This window comes from Drosophila nasuta, unplaced genomic scaffold, assembly GCF_023558535.2.
Source record: "Drosophila nasuta strain 15112-1781.00 unplaced genomic scaffold, ASM2355853v1 ctg40_pilon, whole genome shotgun sequence".
Classification (NCBI taxonomy): domain Eukaryota; kingdom Metazoa; phylum Arthropoda; class Insecta; order Diptera; family Drosophilidae; genus Drosophila; species Drosophila nasuta.
The window spans coordinates 62176-73489 of NW_026869560.1; the positions used below are offsets into that span (position 1 = coordinate 62176).

General features: G+C 28.7%; 2 pseudogenes; one reads left to right on the forward strand and one right to left on the reverse strand.

The window, feature by feature from the left end:
* Window positions 1-5531: 5531 nt before the first annotated feature.
* Window positions 5532-6821, reverse strand: LOC132797961 (NADH-ubiquinone oxidoreductase chain 4-like; annotated as a pseudogene).
* A 985-nt stretch (window positions 6822-7806) lies between these two features.
* LOC132797960 (cytochrome b-like) lies at window positions 7807-10689 on the forward strand (annotated as a pseudogene).
* Window positions 10690-11314: the final 625 nt, after the last annotated feature.

Below are 11314 nucleotides of genomic sequence, written 5' to 3' on the forward strand. Positions count from 1 at the left end.
TGTCAGGCAACTGGACTCTTGTTTAATACAAGATATAACAGTCTGAACTGGGAAACAATCACAATGAATGTCACCAGGTCCAAAGTTATTAACAAAGTTTTCCAGTTGTTGACACTGTTACCTGTTCATCAGAAGAGCTGTTGACTTCTGATTGATCCATAAATCCAAAAGGCCAGCAACGAAACAACGCAACGAATGTGTTTGTAATTATACGCACTCAGCTGCCAACAAGGTGTGAAATTAATTAAACTTATCAATTGCAATAATTGAATTCTCTTTATGTTTAATTAACAAATCAACAAAGCCTTTTGTAGTCCTGCTCGGGCGCCATGTAAAATTACGAAAGTCGAAAAAATAATTTGTTGTTGTTGGGAGCAAAAGATAAGACACTTTGAAGGCTGCTGATGCGCAAATTAAACACGTCTGTTTCGTTTGCTAGTTGCGAAAGGAGAGAGAGACAATTTAGTGTTTGCCGGTTATTCCGACAATAGTAGTTAGAAAACAAAGATGAGCGAAAGCTTATAACTAAAATGTAACAACTGTAGCAAAGAAGAGCGCAAGATTGAGAGTAAAATGTAATTGTTCAGTTAGGCTGAGCAGGCTTACAGTGGGACAAGGCGCTTGATTTAACACCGTTCAACTGCTTTTAAAAATGTGAGTAAAAAGGTTTGTTGCACTACTAAGCTTTTTAGTAGCTTTATTTGCACGTCTATTATTTGTAAATAAAACACGCAAATTTCGCATTCAATTGTTTATTAAATGGTACATATGTACGTATATGTAACCACCACCTTAGATTGTTTGGTTGTGACTTGAGTAGGTACAAGCTTCGTCACCGACACGATTACAAGCGTTACAATTGAAGAGTCAAACAAGAGTAAAGCAATTAGCCGATCGAACAGCAAGCGATCGCTAACAGAGAGCATACAGCGCTGCCAGGAGATGCAGCGCTGCTGGCAGACTGCTGTCAGAGCATTGCATTAACATGCGCTGTCTGCTGCTCCCCGACAAAGTTTATTTTTATAAAAATGATTCAATAAATCGAAACCCATTTTCGAGACAATTAAATCGCTAATTGAAACAGGTTAATCGATTAATATGTATCACAAATGATTAATCGAGCCTTCACTATTTTTGTCTCTTATTGTCGTATCAAATATTTCTGACAATTGTGTTTCGTTTTTGCTCTGATGAAAAAATCGGAAATGACACCACTGTAGCGCTGTGCCTATTTGTTGCTCAGCATAGCGCAATAGCCCTGTAAATCATTTGGTGACCATTGTCAAAAAGTTTGATGACAGCAACACCGCACAAAATGCACATACATAATTAAAATGCATTGGCTCCCCACTTCATTATATTACTTATTTTTAAAATTGTTTCAGTTGATTTTTTTCATTTTAATGACATCCGTTAGAGAATTACCCATATATTTTATGTTAAGTTAAGTAGAACTGAGGGTTTATTAATGAAAACATACAGCACATTGCCTTATAAAAATTAGTTTTTCTTAACTTTTTCTCTGGTATTCCGCTTTTTTATACCCGCTACCCATAGGGTAGAAGGGTATTAAAACTTTGGTGCCGGCAGGAAATGTATGTAACAGGTAGAAGGAGGCATCTCCTACCTATAAAGTATATATATTCTTGATCAGCGTCAACAGCCGAGACGATCTAGCCATGTCCGTCTGTCCGTATGAACACCTAGATCTCAGAGACTATAAGAGATAGAGCTATAATTTTTTTCGACAGCATTTGCTATGTTTGCACGCAGATCAAGTTTGTTTCAAATTTTTGCCACGCCCACTTCCGCCCTGCAAATCAAAAAATCGAATAACAAGCGTAATTTTAAAGCTAGAGTTACGAATTTTGGTATATACAGTAATAACTATAGTAGTTATGATCCCTGGAAATTTGGTTGCGATCAGATAAAAATTGTCGCAGTTATTAAAGAAATACTTTTGTATGGGCAAAACGCCTACTTACTAGAGGTCTTAGTTGCTTTGGCTGACAATCTGGTATATTGTGCCGTCTATGGTATATTTTGAATGCGGTACTATATCGATATACCACATATACCATTTGGTATATTTTTAGTATTTTTGCAGTATATTTGGTATATTTTGAGAATATTACCGCAAAATATATTGCTTTTATTCAAAATGGGTAGCGGGTATCTCACAGTCGAGTACACTCGACTGTAGCTTTCATACTTGTTTTTTTTTTAATCTTATTTACAACAATTATAAATAAAAATTGTGGATTTTATTAAAGAAATATTTTGTATGAGCAAAACCGCCTGCTATGTATGTATTGTATGTATGCGTATACGTATATACATGCTCATCTATATTAGCATCTGTATGCATAGGGGTTGTTAAGCAATGCGATAGCTCAGGTGGTAGAGTGCAGGCCGCGCATGTTGTGGTGCCCGGGTTCGAACCCGCTCGAAGTACAATACAAAGTTTTTATACCCGCTACCCATAGGGTAGAAGGGTATTATAACTTTATTGCCGACAGGAAATGTATGTAACAGGTAAAGGGAGGCATCTCCGACCCTATAAAGTATATATATTCATGATCAGCGTCAACAGCCGAGACGATCTAGCCATGTCCGTCTGTCCGTCTGTGTGTCTGTGTGTCCGTCCGTCTGTCCGTATGAACACCTAGATCTCAGAGACTACGAGAGATAGAGCTATAATTTTTTCGACAGCATTTGTTATGTTTGCACGCAGATCAAGTTTGTTTCAAATTTTGCCACGCCCACTTCCGCCCCCGCAAATCAAAAATCGAATAACAAGCGTAATTTTAAAGCTAGAGTTGCAAATTTTGGTAAATATAATAATAACTATAGTAGTTATGATTCCTGAAAATTTGGTTGCGATCAGATAAAAATTGTCGAAGTTAGAAAAGAAATACTTTGTATGGGCAAAACGCCTACTTATAAGGGTCTTAGTTACTTTGGCTGACAATCTGGTATATTGAGCCGTCTATGGTATATTTTGAATGCGGTACTATATTGATATACCAAACATATCATTTGGTATATTTTTAGTATTTTTAAAGTATTTTCGGTATATTTTCAAAATGATACCGCAATATTTTGCCTTTATTAAAAATGGGTAGCGGGTATCTCACAGTCGAGCACACTCGACTGTAACTTTCTTACTTGTTTTTTGTTTAACCAACCGGTCGGTGGTGCTCGAGTTCAAATCCCGATCGAAAATACATGCATATTTATTTTTAATATTTTGAGATTATTACCGCAATATTTTGCTTTTATTCAAAATGGGTAGCGGGTATTTCTGATCGAGCACACTCGACTGTAGCGTTCTTACTTGTTTTTCTTTGATCCAGCAATTTTTGCTCAGAAAAAATGACACCACTGGCCGCAACGGTATGTCCTTTTTACAGGTAATCATTAACACCATGTCCCCTTTTCTATCTTTGCATCCACATCCGCCTTGCTCACCAATAGTAAGTTCACCATTCTCGCGCCCCCTTGCAAGCTGCCATCATGAGATACGTGTAGCCTTTGTAATAACCCCATTAATGTTGGCACTGAACTCGATGAGCAGAGTGGCAACCTCAACGTGACCATTGTTAATTGAACATGCGAGCGGCGATGGCGGTGGATAAGTGGAAATATTGACTTGCGCTCCAGAGTCAGTAACAATCGCGCTACTTCCACTTGGCCATATGTTGAAGCCGCTGAAAGACCGATCAAGTGATCGGCGCCGGCATGCAGTAGGAAACGCACCAATGAATCAAAATGACCCTTATAGCTAGCCACTGACAATGCACTCTCGTTGTGCACATTGGGTGTTGATTCCGGCTCCACGCTCGAGAAGTACCTATGAGAGAGACATTAAACATTAGATTAATAAGCAGATTAAAGGGTGAGAGTAGTTTATACCTTCTCTATACATCATATAAGATATCTAATAACGAAATCATTAATTCGATTCTCGTCACTGAGGACAGTTGCAATCAAATCTTGGATTCGAATCACTTTTCAATGGTCAATTTACTGCCGATACTGCCGATACTGGATACTAACCTTGGCTACTTCCACATGGCCGGCACATGCGGCCTTCATCAGCGGTGTATGTTCAATCAAATTGTGCTCCTTAACGTTGGCGCCATGGCTTAGCAGTGCATTCACCACATTAACATAACCGTCCGCGCTGGCAACCATGAGCGCCGTGTCCCCATTTTCACAACTTGCATTCACATTGAAATTGTTCCTGAGCAGCACTATAACAATGTCACAATGACCCGAAGCAGCCGCTTCTATCAGTGACGTTGAATCTTTTCGTCCCTGGAAACCCTTTTGTAATGAAAACATTTCCAAAAACTTTCATCAGAGAAGCAAAAACGAAACACAATTGTCAGAAATATTTGATATGACAATAAGAGACGAGAATATTGAAGGCTCAATTAATCATTTGTGATACATATTAATCGATTAATTTGTTTCAATTAGCGATTTAATTGTCTTGAATCATTTTTATAAAAATAAACTTTTTACTCACATTTTTTAAAAGCAGTTGAACGGCAATCAGAGTTCAACGGCAATCAGCTGTTTGCCACGTTTTTAATGGCGGTGATTTCAACAATTTTTTTTTAATAAAATTTTAGCACTTAAGTAATTAAATTAAATAAATTAATTTTTTATAAAACATATTTTACCCAACTTCAATAAATTTAATGCCATCCGTTTCATTATACAAGTATTTTTAACTTGCTTTTCATTCGAATCACTTTTCAATGGTCAATTTACTGGCGATAACTCATGGTGTCGGACTTACACCGGACGGCAAAATTTTATTTCAATCAAATTTGAGGCGGGGTCAGAAATTAGTCATTTTACAAATAATTACAAGCCTAATTGATCTTCTGGCGGTCTTAAAGAACGACAATAAAAGATCCGATTTAATATAGAACAAGGTATTTACTTTTATTACGCCAAGACAAATTTTTCGTTTTGCAATTCGAAAGAATCTTGGTGAAAGTGCAAACGGGAGCACCATTTTTCGTTCTCGTTTTCAAAACGAAAACAAAAAGAAAAGTGAATACCGAAGCATGCCTGTATGTACCTAGAATATCCTTTAATAAATTTCCAGTATCTTTGCGGTTATTTTGGTATATTTAAAAAATAATTATTGATAAAACAAATATTAAAACTAATATAATAAAACGATTGATATTTTCATCACTTCTTATATATTCTTTTCTATAAAAAATTACTAATGACGCAATTATTAGAACAAAAGATATAAATAATAAGCTTATTCAATCAAATAAAAAAGTTATAACAATTCTTATTGAATTTAAAGAAACTACTTCTCATTCAATAAAATAAACTATATTATTTAATAAAAAATATAAACTTAAAAAAAAATTTGTTAAACTAATAGAAATTAAATTAATAAATCTAATTCTACAAATTGATAAATATTTCACGATCTAAAATGAATTACTTCATATCACTAACACCACAAATTAGTATTTTTTTTTAAACTATTTAAATATAATCATAATATACACATTTCTCTTTTTAAAATCAATAAATTTAAAGGTAATCAATGTAAAATTATAAGAAGATACTCACGAATTTTCCCCCCTCTAAATGAATAAACCCCAGAAAAAATTTTTCCATGTTGTCTAAATGAATAAAGATATAAAGTATATGCAGCTCTAAAAAATGACAATAAAGATAATATAATTATCGAAACTCATGATCAAGAAACAATTCTATTTAATAAAGAAATTTCTCCCAATAAATTTAACGTAGGAGGAGCTGCTATATTTGCCGATCTTAATAAAAATCACCATAAAGCTATTGCCGGCATAAAATTTAATAAACCCTTATTGATTAATAAACTACGACTTCCAAGACGTTCATAAGATACATTAGCCAAACAAAAAAGACCTGAAGAACATAATCCATGAGCAATTATTAATCTATAAGAACCACATAAACCTCAATATCTTATTGTTAACAGCCCAGCTAAAGCAATTCCTATATGTGCAACTGATGAATAAGCAATTAAAGCCTTTAAATCAGTTTGACGTAAACATACAAATCTAACCAACACACCCCCAACTAATCTAATTCTAATTCAAATAAATCTATATTTTATATTTAATAATTGAAGAATAGAAATTACTCGAAGTATCCCGTAACCCCCTAGCTTAAGTATAATTCCGGCTAAAATTATTGACCCTGAAACTGGAGCTTCAACATGAGCTTTGGGTAATCATAAATGAACTAAAAATATTGGTATTTTAACTAAAAATGCACATATTATACAAAAATATAGTAAATCATAATTAAATATAAAATTATTTATTAAATAAAAATTTATTGTTCCTATTTTATGTATTAAATAAAAAATACCAATTAATATGGGCAAAGAAACTAATAAAGTATAAAATAATAAATAAATTCCAGCTTGTAAACGTTCTGGTTGATACCCTCAACCTAAAATTAAAAATAAGGTAGGAATTAAACTTCTTTCAAAAAATAAATAAAATATAAATAAACTCATTCTTCTAAATGTTAAAACTAATAATAATAGCAATAAAACAACATTCAACAAAAATAAATTTTTATAATTATTATATTTATTAACTCTTTCTCTTGCTGTTAATATTAAAGCACAAATTCACAATCTTAATAAAATTAAACCGTATGATAATATATCACATCCTAAAAAATAGGAAATTTCTATTCAATAATTTGAAAATTTATTTATTAATAAAAAAATAAATCTTGCAAAAAAAATTAAAACTTGCACCATTCAATATATTTTATTAATAAAACAAATTGGTGAAATAAATAATAAAAATAATACTAATTTTAACATTATATAATTCTAAAAGATTGAAAATAATCATTTCCATGAGTCCGAATTATCGAAACTAAAATCGATAAACCTAAAGCACCTTCACACACTCTAAATGTTAAAAATATTATACTAAAATAATTTTCATAATTTATTAAATTTAAATAAATAAATAATATAAAAAATAAAATTAATACAATAAATTCTAAACTTAATAATATAGAAAGTAAATGTTTTCGATTAGAAACAAAACAAAATAATCCTAAAATAAATAAAATTATTGAAAAACTTCTATATAAAAATATAATCATTAGTTTTAATAGTTTAATAAAAACATTGGTCTTGTAAATCAAAAATAAGATATATTCTTTTAAAACTTCAAGAGAAAAGAATTTCTTTTTCATTAATCCCCAAAATTAATATTTTAAATAAACTACCTCTTGATATTCTTCAATTAATTATTTATTCATTAATTTTTTTAACAACAATTATTTTTATCAATATAATTCACCCCTTAGCAATAGGATTAACCTTATTAATTCAAACTATTTTTATTTGTTTAATTACAGGAACTATAACTAAATCATTTTGATTTAGATATATTTTATTTTTAATTTTTTTGGGGGGAATATTAGTTTTATTTATTTATGTAACTTCATTAGCTTCTAATGAAATATTTAATTTATCAATTAAATTAACATTATTTTTCTTTTCTACCTTTTTCCTTTTTTTTAATTATTTCTTTTTTTATTGACAAAAACTCAACAATTTTATTATTTTTAAATAATGAAATAAATAGAATTTCTCAATTAAATTCTTATTTTTCAGAAAATTCTATTTCTTTAAATAAATTATATAATTTCCCAACAAATTTTATTACAATTTTATTAATAAATTATTTATTAATTACTTTAATTGTTGTTGTAAAAATTACTAATTTAAAAAAAGGGTCCTCTTCGATTAATAAACTAATGAACAAACCTTTACGAACTTCACATCCCTTATTTAAAATTGCAAATAATGCACTTGTTGATTTACCAGCTCCTATTAATATTTCTAGATGATGAAATTTTGGATCTTTATTAGGATTATGTTTAATTATTCAAATTTTAACAGGACTGTTTTTAGCCATACATTATACTGCCGACGTAAATTTAGCTTTTTATAGAGTAAACCATATTTGTCGAGATGTAAATTTTGGATGACTATTACGAACAATACATGCTAACGGAGCATCATTTTTCTTTATTTGTATTTATTTACATGTAGGCCGAGGAATATATTATGGATCGTATTTATTTACCCCTACTTGATTAATTGGGGTAATTATTTTATTTTTAGTAATAGGAACAGCTTTTATAGGATATGTATTACCATGAGGACAAATATCATTTTGAGGGGCTACAGTTATTACAAATTTACTTTCTGCCATTCCTTATTTAGGGTTAGATTTAGTGCAATGAGTATGAGGAGGATTTGCTGTTGATAATGCCACTCTTACACGATTTTTCACATTTCACTTCATTTTACCTTTTATTGTCTTAGCAATAACTATAATTCATTTACTTTTTTTTTACACCAAACTGGTTCAAATAATCCTATAGGACTAAACTCAAATATTGATAAAATTCCTTTTCACCCATATTTTACTTATAAGGATATTGTTGGATTTATTGTAATATTTTTCTTTTTAATTACTTTAGTTCTTATTAATCCCTACTTACTAGGAGACCCTGATAATTTTATTCCAGCAAATCCTTTAGTAACTCCAGCCCATATTCAACCTGAATGATATTTTTTATTTGCATATGCAATTCTTCGATCTATTCCTAATAAACTTGGTGGAGTAATTGCTTTAGTATTATCAATTGCAATTTTAATAATCTTACCATTTTATAATTTAAGAAAATTCCGAGGAAATCAATTTTACCCAATTAACCAAATTTTATTTTGAATTATAGTAGTTACAGTAATTTTATTAACATGAATTGGGGCCCGACCAGTTGAAGAACCTTATGTATTAATTGGCCAAATTTTAACTGTTGTATACTTTTTATACTATTTAATTAACCCAATTATTAATAAATGATGAGATAACTTATTAAATTAATTTAATTAAGTTAATGAGCTTGAATAAGCATATGTTTTGAAAACATAAGATAGAAAATAATTTTCTATTAACTTTACTAAAATAAATTCACAATAATAAAGAAAATAATAAAATTTTAAATCCAATAAAAAATAATAAATAATTTAAAGAAAAAGATAAAAAACATTTTCATGCTAAATATATTAATTTATCATACCGAAATCGGGGCAACGTCCCTCGAACCCAAATAAATACAAAAGAAATAAATATTAATTTTAAATAAAAAAATAATCTAAATACATCTCTCCCTAAAAAAAGAACACAAAACAATATTCTTATAAATAAAATTCTTGCATATTCAGCTAAAAAAAATTAGAGCAAATCCTCCTCTTCTATATTCTACATTAAACCCAGAAACTAACTCAGATTCACCTTCAGCAAAATCAAATGGAGTTCGATTTGTTTCAGCTAAAGAAATTGTTAATCAAACTAAAGCTATAGGAAATAAAATAATTAAAAATCATATATAGACCTGATAATAATAAAAATATAAAAAATTATATCTTCCAATTAAAAAGACAAATGATAATAAAATTAAAGCTAATCTAACTTCATAAGAGATTGTTTGAGCTACTGCTCGTAACCCCCCTAATAACGCATAATTAGAATTAGAAGATCAACCCGCTACTATAACGGTATAAACCCCTAAACTTGTACAACATAAAAAAAATAATCCACCTAAATTAAATGAATATAATTTTACAAAAAAAGGTATACATATTCAAACTACTAAAGATAAAAATAATGATAAAATAGGAGAAATATAATATCTTAAGTAATTTGATAATAATGGATAAGTTTGTTCCTTTGTAAATAACTTAATTGCATCACAAAAAGGTTGGGGAATTCCTATAATCCCAACTTTATTAGGACCTTTACGAATTTGAATATAACCTAAAACTTTACGCTCTAATAAAGTAAGAAAAGCAACTCTTACCAAAACACAAATAATTAATAATAAACTTCCAATTAAAGACATAATTAATTCTATATAAAACAAGTACTATTTGTAAAAATATTTACATAAATAAATTCTAAATTTATTGCACTAATCTGCCAAAATAGTTTAATTAATTAATAATATTCTTTATTAAAATATAATTATTTTAATATTTGGTCCTTTCGTACTAAAATATTACAATTTATTAAAGATAGAAACCAACCTGGCTTACGCCGGTTTGAACTCAGATCATGTAAGAATTTAAAAGTCGAACAGACTTAAAATTTGAACGGCTACACCCAAAATTATATCTTAATCCAACATCGAGGTCGCAATCTTTTTTTATCGATATGAACTCTCCAAAAAAATTACGCTGTTATCCCTAAAGTAACTTAAATTTTTAATCAATATTACTGGATCAATTACTCATAAATTAATGTTTTTAAAAATTAAAAGTTTTTTAAATTTTAATATCACCCCAATAAAATATTTAAATTTATTTAAATAAAATTAATCTTTATAATAAAAATAAATTAAATATAAAGATTTATAGGGTCTTCTCGTCTTTTAATATTATTTTAGCTTTTTGACTAAAAAATAAAATTCTATAAAAAATTAAAATGAAACAGTTAATATTTCGTCCAACCATTCATTCCAGCCTTCAATTAAAAGACTAATGATTATGCTACCTTTGCACAGTTAGAATACTGCGGCCATTTAAAAATTTCAGTGGGCAGGTCAGACTTTAAATTTATTTCAAAAAGACATGTTTTTGTTAAACAGGCGAACATTATTTTTGCCGAATTCTTTACTTTAACTTATCATTTTTATTTATTTTACAATAAAATATACTAATTCTATCATTATTTCTTAATTAAAAAAATTAAAATTAATATCTCAATAAAAATTTAAAATATAATAAATAATTTTTTGTATAAAATAAATTATAACATAATTATTAATAATTGCTAATTCTAAGCATATATTTATTAAATTTATTTATTATTTTTAAAAATTTATTTTATAGCTTATCCCATAAAATATTAAAATTATAAAATATTTAACTTATAAATTTTTTAAATAACTTTATAATTTCTGAATTAAATTCATTTCTTGAAAAACTAGATACCTTTAAAAACGAATAACATTTCATTTCTAATATAATATTTAAAATAATTTTATCACATTAACTTTAATATTATATTAACTCTTTTAAAATCGAGAAAAATATATAAATATTTTTTATTTAATAAACACTGATACACAAGGTACAATAAATTAAATTTTCTTTTAATATAAAAATTTTTCAAATTATTTCAATTTTCTTTTACAATACTATTAAACTATTATTAAATTTATTTTTTTCTTTAAAAAA